The sequence below is a fragment of the Monodelphis domestica genome, chromosome 1 (genome assembly GCF_027887165.1).
Source record: "Monodelphis domestica isolate mMonDom1 chromosome 1, mMonDom1.pri, whole genome shotgun sequence".
In the NCBI taxonomy this organism is placed as follows: domain Eukaryota; kingdom Metazoa; phylum Chordata; class Mammalia; order Didelphimorphia; family Didelphidae; genus Monodelphis; species Monodelphis domestica.
Genome location: NC_077227.1, coordinates 347296517 through 347310006, shown reverse-complemented (window position 1 = coordinate 347310006; position 13490 = coordinate 347296517). Strand labels below are relative to the sequence as shown.

At 33.5% G+C, this 13490-nt stretch overlaps 1 protein-coding gene across 7 annotated transcripts in view; it reads right to left on the bottom strand.

The window, feature by feature from the left end:
- The window catches only part of TCERG1 (transcription elongation regulator 1), a 60756-nt gene that overhangs the window by 37673 nt on the left and 9593 nt on the right, over window positions 1–13490 (bottom strand). The gene's annotated exons all lie outside the window — the stretch shown is intronic.

Below are 13490 nucleotides of genomic sequence, written 5' to 3'. Positions count from 1 at the left end.
ATCCAAACAATTTGTCTGCATTTGGATTTTTTTTTCATGTAACCAGTGCTAATAAAGAAAAATTAATTTAACCTTGGGAAGCTAGGTGGTTCAATGGATAAAATACAAGCCCTCAAATCAGTAAGACTCATTTGCCAGAATTTAAATCTGGCCTCAGACAATTAGCTGTATGACCCTGGGCACGTCAACTTAATCTTGTTTACCTAAGTTTCCTCATAGATAAAATGATCTAGAAAAGAAATGGCAAATCTTTCTGGTACCTTTGCAAAAAAAAAAAATTGGGCAATAAAGATTTGGACACAACTGATAACTGAACAATATTTAACCTTAAGAAATGTGAACAACTTGTGACAAACTCACCTTGGCTAAATAAAACGGCAGTAGAGCTAACCAATTATCTTTCAAGAACCAAGAAATCAACTGATCTAACACACAGACCAGGTCTTAGAACATAGTAACATCATAATATATTTTCAAAACAACATAAAAAATAAAGTTTATTGATAAAATTTTTTAATTACCTTTTAGCATTAAAAAGAGAGTTATCAATACAGTATATATGGTAAACATCTGAGAAATATTTTTATTTGAAAAAAGGCAGCAAAAATATGGCTAGTTATTTTTTAAATTAGTAAGTTATTAAAAACAGTAGAGTGTACAATATGAATTATATGAAAACATCTATGAAAATTTGTATTTCACCCTGTATGTTGCTTTTAATAAGACCTATAAAAATGTAATTAATTATCCTTCAAAAATCTCTTATGAAAATAAAATTAGCATTATCCTCATTTTTTATGAATTTATTCAAGGTTAAGAAAACTGAGTCCATGAAAAGCCAATATAAAACAAGAAGGTTTGTAATGTTCATTTCTATATATTATCCACAGAGCATAATGAATTATACATTTTAAAATAATTTTATACCCATACTTATATATCAAATAGACAAATAGTGGAAACAAAATTCCCATTCCTATTACTGCTTTTCAAGTGAAAAGGTTCTCTGGAAATTTTAGCAAGCCAAATAGGTTTTTACAAGTACTCAATTTTTATGCCATAAAAACACAAACTCTCAGCATATTAGAAGTAATAGAGCACAGGACCACATGTTCTGTTCCACAACACCACTTCCACTGCCCAATCACAGTTCTGGGCCACAATTCCAGAGCACTTCTGGTCTCAGTTCCAGACAAAGACAGGAGCACTAGCATAAGGGAACAGGAGCCCTTCCTAGGTAAAAACCAGAGGGCTGACTAAGAAATCAATGACCTCACCTCTCCCTGGATATCACCTTGTAAGCATTGAATACTTGCAAAACCTCATAACTAGCTCAAAAAACAGCAACATGAAAAAGCGTGAAGCTTATGACAGTGTCTCACCACTCCCAAGGTAACAGAATTCAACTTTAACATCAAATGCAACATCAAAAGATAGGTTGGAAAAAAATTAGTAGATTAAGAAAAAAATTCTGACCACAAAAAGCTACAAAAAGCATTTATAAGCAAAGCCTCAAAGAAAAAAATGCAAACCAGATACAATACAAAAAAGAATTATTGGGAGAACTAAACAACTATTTCAAAAGTTAAGAATGATAGAGGAAAAACTGGGAAAAGAAATGAGGGTAATGCAAGAAAACTATGAAAAGAGAATTAACTGCTTGGTAAAAAGAGGCACAACAAAAATCAAAGAAAATAACATCTTAAAAAAACAGAATTGTCCTAATCGTAAAAGTATAAAAAGTTGACTGCAGAAAATAACTTCTTTTTGAAAACAGAAATGGTCAAATGGAAAATGAACAAAAGATCACTGAATGAAACAATACCACAAAAGTATAATTAAGACAAGTAGAAGCTAATGATTCCCTAAAACAATAAGAAATAAAACCAAGTCAAAAGATGACCAAAATGAAATATCTCATTGGAAAAACCACTGTCCTAGAAAACAAATCAAGAATTTGAGAACTACTAGACTGCTGAAAAGCCATGACCAAAAACAACTAGATAAGAAATTATAAAAGAAAATTACCATTAAAGATTCAGAGAATAAAATAAAAAAATGAAAGAATCCGACAATCACCTCCTGAAAGAGATCCCAAAATGAAAGTTTCCAGGAATATTAAAATAACATTCCAGAGCTCTGAGGTTAAAGAGAAAATATTTTAAGCAGTCAAAAAGAAATCATTCAAATATCAAGAAGTCACAGTCAAGATCACCCAAGATTTATTAGCATTTTCCATGTTAAAACACCAGAGAGCTTGGAATATATTCCAAAAGACAAAGGAACTAGGATTACAACCAAGAATACAAAGCAAAAATGAGTATCATCCTTTAAAGGAAAAAACAGACATTTAATGAAGTGGGACTTTCAAGTATTCCTGATGAAAAGACCACAGCTGAATAAAGAGAATCTGACACACAAAACTCAGAAGAAACATTTTTTTAAAAGAGAGAGAAATCTTAATGAATTTACATTAATTTGTTTACATTTCTGTGTGGGCAGATGATACATGTAACTCCTAAGAATTTTATCATTATTAGGGCATTATGAAGGAGTCTAAATATACAAAAGGCATGGATGTGAGTTATTTATGTTAAAATGATCTAAATAAAAGCGGTGAGAAAGAGGAATGCACTGGAAGTAAGAAGAGGAAGAATGAGGAAAACTATCTTACAAAAAAAAAGAAGCTCCAGGGGAAGAACTTTTACATTGGAGGGGAGAATGGAGAAGTGGGCAGTAGGCAAAACTCAAATCTCCCTGTTACTGCCTCAAAAGGAAAGAACATTACATAGTCTCTGTTAGGTAGAGAATTTATCTTATCCAACAGGGAAGTAGGAGAAGAAGGGGATTAAGGGAACAGATTAAGGGAAGCAATAATCAGAAGTCATAGAGACTTTTAAGATGGGGCAGGGTAAAATGAGAGATAAAGATAAAAAAGAGAAAATAGGATGGGGGGAAATGCAGTTGATAATCATAACTGTGAATGTGAATGACATGAACTTACCCCAAAAAACAGAAGTCAATAGCAGAATTGATTAGGAGCCAGAATCCAACAATATATTGTTTACAAAAACATACTTGAGAAAGACCCAAATAGAGAAAAATTAAGAGGCTGAAATGATTAAATGATTCAGCTGAGGCAAAAAAGTTGGGATAGCAATCACAATCTCAAACAAAGCAAAAGTAAAAATAGATCAAATTTAAAGAGAGAATCAGAAAACCTGTATTTTTGCTAAAATGTATGAAAGAGGATGACATAATACAAATTTTTTTACAGCAAGTTTCTCTGATAACGGCCTTATCTCTCAAAATAGGGAAATGAGTCAAAATCAAAAATAAGAGCCATTCCCAAACTGACAAATGGCCAAAGGATATGAATGAGAAGTTTTAAGGGGAAATCAAAGCCATCAATAGTCACATAAAAAAATGCTCCAAATCACTAACAACTAAAGAAATGAAAATTAAAACTACTTACCAAAGTACTCCTTCATACCTATTAGATTGACTTACACAACAGAAAAAAAAAATGTTGAATGGGATATGAGTTAGATGCCCTAATGCACTATTGGCCATGAACTAGCCCAATCATTCTGGAGAACAGTTTAGAAAAATGCCCAAAGGGCTATAAAATTTTATATACCCCTTGATCCAGCAATACCAATACTAGATCTTTGTCTCAAAGATATTAAAAAAGGTAAAGGACCTATATGTACAAAAACATTTACAGCAGCTCTTTTTATGATGGCAAAGAATAGGAATCTGAGAAGTCCATCAAATGAGAATGAGGCTGAACAAGCTGAGGCATATATGACTGTGAAGGTACTAGTACTACTGTGCTATAGAAATGATGAGGATTGCTTCAGAAAAACCTGGGAAGAACAATATGAACTGATACTGAAAAGTGATCAAAATTAGTTCACTGTGCATAGTAACAATATTGTAAAAGAAGTGAAAGACTTAGCTACTCTGATCAATTCAATGATCCAAGACAATTTCCAAACACATATCACCTCCAGAGAGAAGTGATGAAAATTACACTCCAATTTTCTTGCTTTATTTGCAACATGGTTTATATGGATATATTATCTTACATGATTTCACATGTATGACTGTTGTATCACTTGCCTTCTCAATGGGTTGAGGACGATCTGGAGGAAGAGTGTGAATTTGGAACTCAAAATCTATTTATAAATAATAAATCAGATCCAAAGTGCTAGAACACTTTCAACTAAAATGCAACATAAAGGGGGCAGCTGGGTAGCTCAGTGGATTGAGAGCCAGGTCTAGAGATGAGAGGTCCTAGGTTCAAATCTGGCCTCAGACACTTCCCAGCTGTGTGACCCTGGGCAAATCACTTAACTAACCCCCATCGCCTAGCCCTTACCACTCTTCTGCCTTGGAACCAATACACAGTATTGATTCCAAAACGGAAGGTAAGGGTTTATTTAAAAATAAAATAAAATAAAAAAATAAAATAAAATGCAACATAAGTCTTGAAAGTAAAGGAAGAAATTAATTACATATGTTATGGGAAGAGTTCATCATTAACAAGAGACAGAGAAAAATCAAATAAAGAAAAATGGACAATTTTGATTACATAAAATAAAAAAGTTCTTACACAAACTAAATTAATGCAGCTAAAATGTGATAAGCAGACAAATGGGAGAAAAAAATCTTGGCAGTTAAGTTTCTCTGATTCAGGTCTCATTTCTAGAATTACAGGGAAATGATTCAAATTTGTAATAAGAGCCAATCCCCAATAAATAATAAAATTATATATAAACAGATATTATTCAGAAGAAAAAATCCAAACCATCAATACACATGAAAAAAGGCTCTACAATCAAAGGTATCAAATAGGTAAAACACATAAACAGGTTAAAATGTAAATGAGGGAGGGGGACTGGCCAGATAGGTGGCTCAGTGGATTGAGAGTCAGACAAAGACAGGAGGTCCTCTGTTCAAATTTGACCTCAGACACTTCCTAGCTGTGTGACCCTAGGCAAGTCACTTGACCCCCATTGCCTTAAAAAAAATGTAAATGGAAAATATTAAACAAAATGGAGCATGATAATGTTCATATGTGGTTTTCTAAGTCAATGTGCTACCCTCAAGGATCCTTATATAAAGCTATATGACTCCATTACTATTTGAGAACATTACTGCTCTAAATCACTATGCAGCAGAGAAATGCAAATTAAAACAGCTCACACTCATAGAAATAGCAAAACTGACCAAAAAGGAGCAACTGCTGAAGGGAAAACAGATACATTAAAGCACTTGTTGGTAGAATTATGACCTGATCCAGGCACTGTGAAAAGCAATCTGGAATTATGCTCATAAAGCTAATAAACTAAGTTTGACCCACTGATACCATGATTTCTTAGGTCTATATCCCAAAGAAATCAAACAAAAAGGAAAAAGATCCATACATACAAAATATGATTGCAGTTCTTTTCGCAATGGCAAAAATATGGAAACTTAAGGAGAAGCCATCAACTGAGAATGGTTGGAACAAGTTTGGTTTCTGAATATTAACACTATTGTGCTATAATAAATGTTGAAGGGAATTATTTCAGAGAAACTTGGGGGCTATATAAACTGATGCAGTAAAGGAATCGAGAACAATTTATGCTATAAATACATAAAAGACAAACAGCTTTTGAAAGTCTTAGGAATTCAAATTAACAAAATGAACAATGATCAACTATGGTTCCAGGGGGTTCAAAACAAAACATGCCAACCCACCTCTTTAGAGAAAAATAACGAACTCTAAGTATATATACTGAGGCATATTTGGGAGAGTATGGTCCACACTGACCGTTTGTTTTACATGAATATACATGTTTGTAACAAGAGGTTTTTTTTCCCCTTTTTTTCTCAATGGGGTGTTAGGGAGAAAAGTTGGATTTCTTTTAATTGAAAAAATTTTAATTTAAAAAAATAGATAAGAAAAAACCTTGAAATAAAGTAATCTAAAACATTTTTATTTTTTCCATATACTTCAAAGCAATTCCTTGTTTTTACATAAAAGTCCTACTCATCTCAATGTGCATTAACCCCAGGTTTTTTTTAAATCCTTACTTTCCATCTTAGAATCAATACTGTGTATTGGTTCTAAGGCAGAAGAGCAGTAAGGGTTAGGCAATGGGGGTCAAGTGACTTACCCAGGGTCACACAGCTAGGAAGTGTCTGAGGCCACATTTGAACAGAGGACCTCCTGTCTTTGTCTGACTCTCAATCCACTGAGCCACCTACCAGCTGACCCCTAACCACAGATTTTCAAAGGCTATTCTAGTACAAAATAAATTCTAATACGTTCTAGAATAAATTAGAAAGGTTTTGTGTAAAGTCCCCAGTAACAAATTGTGCTTCTTGTCTGAGGACCAATCACTTAAACATTAATTTAACTGTTTGGTACTATTTTTTTTCCGTCTTGCCAATTTTTTTAAATTTTTTTTTATTTTCACTTCAAAATCTTCCCCCAACTGTTGGTCCACTAAATATTAAATTCTCTGCACAACAATGAAGTGAAAGAAGGAAGAAATTAACCACATCAACACTAATGCATTGCTGGTGGAGCTGTGAACTGATCCAATCATTCTGGAAGGCAATTTGGAATTATGCCCAAGGGCTATATATATATATATATCCTTTGATCCAGTAATACCACTAGGTCTATATCCCAAACAGATTTTTTTAAAAAGGGAAAGGACCTGCTTGTATTATAGTTGCTCTTTTTGTGGTGGCACAGAATTGGAAATTGAAGGGATGTCCATCTATTGGGGAATGGCTGAACAAATTGATGTACATGATAGCAATGGAATTCTATTATGCTATAAGGAACTGATAAACAGGATGATTTCAAAAAGAGCTGAAAAGACCTACATGAACTGATACAGAATGAAATAAGCAGAACCAGGAAAACATTGTACACAGTAACAGTAAATTGTGGAATGATCAATAGACTTAGCTACTCTCAGCAATACAAAGATCCACAATAATTCTGAGGGACTTAGGACAAAGAGAAAGAAGTTGGAGTAAGATTTTTTCATGTGTTTATTTGGGTTTATATTTTGGGGGCTTGGTTTTATAAGATTACCCACTTACAAAAACAAATAATATGGAAATTTGTTTTGCATTATAATACATGTATAGCCAAGATTGAATCCAGCACCAGAAGGAAGAGAAGGGAAGGAGGGAAATAAATTCAATCATATAACTAAGGAAAATTTGTGTGGAAATTTGTTATTACATGTAATTTGTAATAATAATAATAATAATAATAATAATAATAAAAAAGAAAAAATAAATGAACCCCATCAGACTTGAATGACTTGCTATATAAAGTTAGGAGACAAAAAGTTTCACCTAAGTAAATGGAAAAACAGTTTACAAATTGTCTCCTTAGAAAGACAAGTCCTTTCTTAAAATTAGTAGCTATCTAAAACCAAGAGAAAGCATTATCTTTAAGAGAGATAAACTTGAAGCCTTCCTAATAAGATAAAAAGGTAAAATAAGGAAGTCCATATCACCACTATAATTCAATGTGCTAGATATAGCAGTTAAGGCAGGAAACAGAAATTGGCAGATAAAAATAGGCACAAAAGAAAAGGTGGAGTTGGCTTCAGCATAGCCCAAAGCAAAAAAAGTTAAATCTTGTCATTCACATAAAGTCACCACAAACACTAAATTTGTGAACCACTGTTCCCACAGGAAGCACATCATTAGTTTCCTGTGAATCTCTGATCACAACATTTACTTTAACACTTTGAAGAGGCCTCACATACAGATCAAGGAACTTCCTCTTCCTTGTTCTGAATGTACAATTTTTGCAGATTCAGTAACATTGGATTCAAGGCCAATAGCTCTCATATATTTCTCCATAAGGCATATCACAGTATCCTTGTACTTAAAAATAATAGATAGTACTGCAGTACTAGGCTTCAGGGCCATTTAAAAAAAGCAAAATCACCAAAAGGCACCGAAATTAAAAAAAAAAAAGCACTAAACAAACCATAAAAAGGATACTTGTTTACAATACAAGAGCAAAAAAGCAGGGAACTGCTTTCATTGTTCAACTTGACTGCAAATGTATGCATCAAGTAACTCAAATTGTTCATTTCTATGCATATAATCCTGAGTGACAAAAGCATCTGAAAGTATTGATTTTTGGTTACAAACAAATTTTAGCAAGTAGGAAAATTTGAAAATTCAGAATCCACAAATGAGGGTTGACTATATTATTTCATAAGTTATTTGCCAACCTAGACTTGAATTGGTGCTTATGATTAATATAAGAAAAGAGATTATCATAAGGACTATTACAGTTTGTAAAAATCTATATCTATTAAAATTCATGAAGAAATCGAGAAATTCTAGGAAGAATCTAAAAAGCTCCTCCAAGTCAACATATACCTTTGATTCTCATCGACTTCAATATAAAGATAGGTATGGAGAAAGATCACAAGTATGGTAGGTAGAAAATATGGGTTGAGATTCAGTAATGAAAGAGATTAAAGGTTTAAAGTCTATCAAGAAGGTTCACATTTGCTTATCAAGAAGTGTCATCAAAAAGAAAATAGGAAGATGAATGAGGGAAAGGAGAGGGAAGAAAATGGAGAGAAGGAAGAAAGGGAGGGAGAACTGACTATATTTTGACAGACAAAAAATAATTGGTTACTGACTGAAATAAGCATAATTTCTGAATCAAAAGATTCTGTGTTGTGCAGTCAAGCCATTACAAATTAAATCAAAATCAATACCAAATTAGAAGATAAAGTTGGGATGAAATTACAATAGCTTTAACTCTATTTAAGTAAGCCACTGTGAAAAATGATACAAAGCAATGGTCAAAATTATTTCAAGTATAACTTTTACATAAATAGATCTACTGTGCTCAACAAAAACAAAATTCTTATCAAAATCAACAAAAGCAAAACTAACAAAAGGTGAATTTGTTTCAGATGCCAGTGAATATGGATTGGTGTTTTAATATAAAATGTACATTTGCGTTGACATTAAGATCTTCAACCATTCAGGTCACTTGGGGTGGGTCAGCTTATTTTCAAGGTGCTAGCTGCATTTATTTGAATGTGATATGTGTAAATTCAATGTTAAAAGTTTTCATGTGGAAGTTAAAAGTGTCATAATATCTATTTTGGATACACATATCAAAATCATTCACTAGAAAAACTAAAATACAAATTGTTTTTTAAAATTACTACTTTTAAAAACTGAGAAAAAAATAAGAACACTGATCAATGCAATGACTAAAAACTCCAGACAACTAATTATGATGTATGCGATCTACCTCCTTAAAAAAGAAATGACAGATTTAAGATGCAAACTGAAGTACAATTTTTAGACATTACAAATATGAGAATATGTTTTGCTTCTCTATGCGTATTACAAGGAGTTGTTTGTTGGGGGGGGAGGGAGAACCTTCCCAATGGGGACTTGGAATGAAAATAAATGCTTGATTATTTAAAAAATGAAAATTTAAATTAAAAATAACAATTTAAACATTGACAATTTTGACAATTAAATTTGCCTTTTAATTTTAGAGAAATCTTTTGTGGTAAATAACTGGTTTCAAGGATAGTTTAAGTAAAAATAGAGAAAATTCAAAATCTTAAACACAATACCTGCCACATAGTAGGCATATAACGAGTGTTGATTATTGACTAAAGTGGACAAAATAAAATAAGATTCATTTCATTTAACACTGGGATTCACAAGTACTGTTACTAATGGTAAGAAAGTACAATGTGTTAATTTTGTCTTAATGTTACTTTAGCATGAAACCCAATAAACTGAAAATTCTTGAAAGGGTACATGAAGACCACACTGAAAAAAAAAAGAATTTTCCCAGAGAAAATTAGATGTTTTTAATGAGCAAAAACTCTTCTTCAAAAACCATAAAATGGTTTGTATTATACAAGACTGCTCTGAGGATTGCCAAGTACAAAAAACTTCATTTAATAGGAGAAATGATGCTACCTGCATCTTTTGAAATTGATTGGATTGGATGGACTCTGCTCTGAGGAAGTTCAATAATATCACAATGAAATATAGGTTTACAAGAACTAATTAAAAGCATGGGCTGAGTCTGTATCCTAATGAAATCAGAGATAAGAGAAAAGAACACATATGTACAAAAATATTTTAGCAGCTCTTTTTGTAGTGGTAAAGAATATAAAACTGAAGGGGTGTCCAACACTTAGGGAATGGATAAACAAGTTTTGGTATATTGTTGTAATGGAATACTGCACCACAAAAAATGAAAAGGATCAATTCAGAAAAACCTGGAAAAAACGTGTATGAACTGATGCTACCTGAAGTGAGAATCAGAACAAAAATACTGTACAATGATCAAATGTGAAGACTAAACTATTATCAGCAAAACAAGTTTCCAAGATATGCACAAGAGACTGAGGAACTATTGGAGTTTGGTGGCAGATCAAAGTATGTCATCTTTTACTTTATTTCCTTTATGAGTTTTTTATTATATGTGTAATATGTCCTCTGTCATAGCATGAGAAACATGGAAATATGTATTATCGCATGAAAGCACTGGTATAACCTGTATCAGGTTATTTACTGCCTCAGGAAGGGGGAATGAGGGCCAGAATCTGAATCATAAAATGTCATAAAGCAATTGTCAAAAATTGTTTCTAGGGTGCAGCTGGGTGGCTCAGTGGATTCAAAGCCAGGCCTAGAGACAGGAGGTCCTAGGTTCAAATCTGGCCTCAGATACTTCCAGCTGTGTGACCCTGGACAAGTCACTTAACCCCCATCGTCTAGCCTTGCCACTCTTCTGCCTTGGAACCAATACACAGTATTGGCTCCAAGGCAGAAGGTAAGAGTTTTAAAAAAAAATTGTTTCTACGTGTAATCAAGGAAAAAAAATTTTAAGGTTAAAAAAAAAGCATAGGCCTTTATGTTCAAAAATAACTGAATGCTTTACAATCATTTGTAATGAAAATGAAAGAAATGTAAATGTAGAGAAATAAAGAGAGAAATTTCCATGTTGCTGTAACAAAAGTAAACGTTAGAGAAAATTCACATTCTTCCTTAATGGAGATAAAGCACTAAAAATAAGGAACATTCTTGATATATATGTACATATATAGCATCTGTCAAACAGTCAGTTTTGCAAAACTTCTACTTTTTCTTTTTTAATTTTTGTTGAAAAGTATGGTTGGCTCTCTGAGGGAATGGGGGAATATTTGGAAACAATAGTCTTACAAAAACAATAAGATTAAAGCTTTTAAAAAAGAATAATCAACGAAGAAAAAGTCAACTGAAAAGAAAGGCTCTTTGCAAAATTATGTAATAACATAAGTGTTGAACACAAGGAAATTCTATATCATTGAGAAACCAGTTAGTTTTTCTCATGTCAAAGTATTCTGAGGCATATTTAGGCTAGAAGAAGATGCTGACATTTTTCTTAGTTATAATAATGAATATTTTGTCCCTTTCCCAATCACTCTAAATCAATTCAAATTGCTCAAATTCATACTCTGATCTCAAAGGATAAAATAACTACTTTTGTGGAAAAGTAACAGCTATGTTCATAACAAGAAAAAGATGTGCCTTGAATATGAAAAAGTTCTGCTTATCAACACTCAATCAGTCCACAGAAGCAATTCTCATTTTATTTTAAAATACCTCAATGGGTTAAAACCCATTATAATTGTGCATAGGCTACAGGAAGGGGTGGGGGGAGAGGAGGGAGGGAAAGAAATATGATTCTTGTAACCAAGGAATAATGTTCTAAATTGACTAACATTTTCAAAAAATAAAAAAATAAAATAAAATAAAATACCTTAATGAGACAACTAGATGGCTTGGTAGATAAAGAACAAGGCCTGGAGACAGGAGGTCCTAGGTTCAAACCTGACCTAAGGTTTTAAGTGCTATTACTTAGCACTGTGACCTTGAGCAAGTCACTTACCCCCCCAACCCCATGATGGTGAGCCTTTGTGGTATGTGTGCCAAAAAAGGGTAGGCAGAGCCCTTATGTGGGCATGCCTGCAGTCTCCAGCCAAAGTTCATTACTAGAAAGGACTGGGGCAGAGCTGCTCCCCATCCCCTTTCCATGTGCCGGTGGACATTCCTTACTTCCCCCACCCCTCTGCCCAGCAACCCACTGGGATTGCTTCCTCCCTGCCCAGTCTAAGGTAAGGGGGAGGGGGGAGGTGCCCTCACATGCTGCATGATGGTGCAGCATAAAGAGCAGCCTGTTGAGTCTGTGGTGAAGGTGATTCCTGTGGTGGGGTTGGAAAGGTTTGAGGAGAGCACAGCTCAGAGCATGACCCATAGCTAGAGAGGAACTTAGAGTGGCTTAGGCCACTCTCCTGCCTCTCTCTACCCCAGCCTCTCATCACCTGACCCTCTCTGCCCAGCAGGAGCACTTCCTCCCCCCTGTCTGTAGTAAGGGGAGGAGGGGGAGGGACAAGGGGGCAGGGCAGGGCTTGGGACTTAGTCTGGGGGGGGTGAGGCACTCCACCTCTAAAAGGTTCTAGCCCTTACCACTCTTCTATCTTAGAACTTAAGACAGATGATAAGGATTTAAAAAATAATAATAAATAAAATGCCTAAATATTTCTAATTATTAATGGATAAGGAAACCAGGTGCTATGAACAAAGATGACACATTTCTAGGTCAAGGATGTCAAACTCAACTGATCAAATTGACATTATCTATTCTGCACCTATATTTTTATTAATTTTGTTAAACATTGTGAATTATATGTTAATCTATTTCAGTCTCCTCTAGAAGTAGAATATCAAGGCTAGCAAGAACTTTGACACTTATGGTCTAGGCAACTCTAATATCTTAAGTGGCAACAGTCTTGATCTTTGTTACAAGGGTATCTGGAGGAAGAGGGAGATTTAGCAATGAAGATTGTATAAAAAAACAAAATTTTATGGACATATATCAGTAAAGGGAATTTCTTTCATCTCTAAACCAATGAAATAATCAATTGATTTCTATCCCTTATATTTATGTAAAATGGAGTCTTCTATAGCGCTTTTATAAAAACAATATATATAGATCCTGATTTGTGAAAAAAATTACAAAGAGAAATTATTCATTTTGAGAAACTGCAAAAAAAAACCCAACTCTGTCAATCACATTAATAAAAACTGCAGTTTTATCAATAATTAACTATAGTATTTTAATTAGGTCTAAGATAACTCATAAAAATTATGATAAATTCTTCATCTTATCTTAATAAAACACAAACTAAAAATTTACATATTTATTTTATTAAAAGTGAGGGTGGAATAAGAACTGTGACAATTTCTTTAGGCAAAAAGGGGGAATGTGTCAGAACACTTAAGTTTAGAAACTGAGATAATTAATTTTTTCAAGCATAGCATACAGGGATTGTAATCTACATCAGCAGAGGAAGTATTCACATCAATAAAACCAGATTCTATGTGCAAGAAACCCTTGTGCTAAATTAGTAGTCTCATCC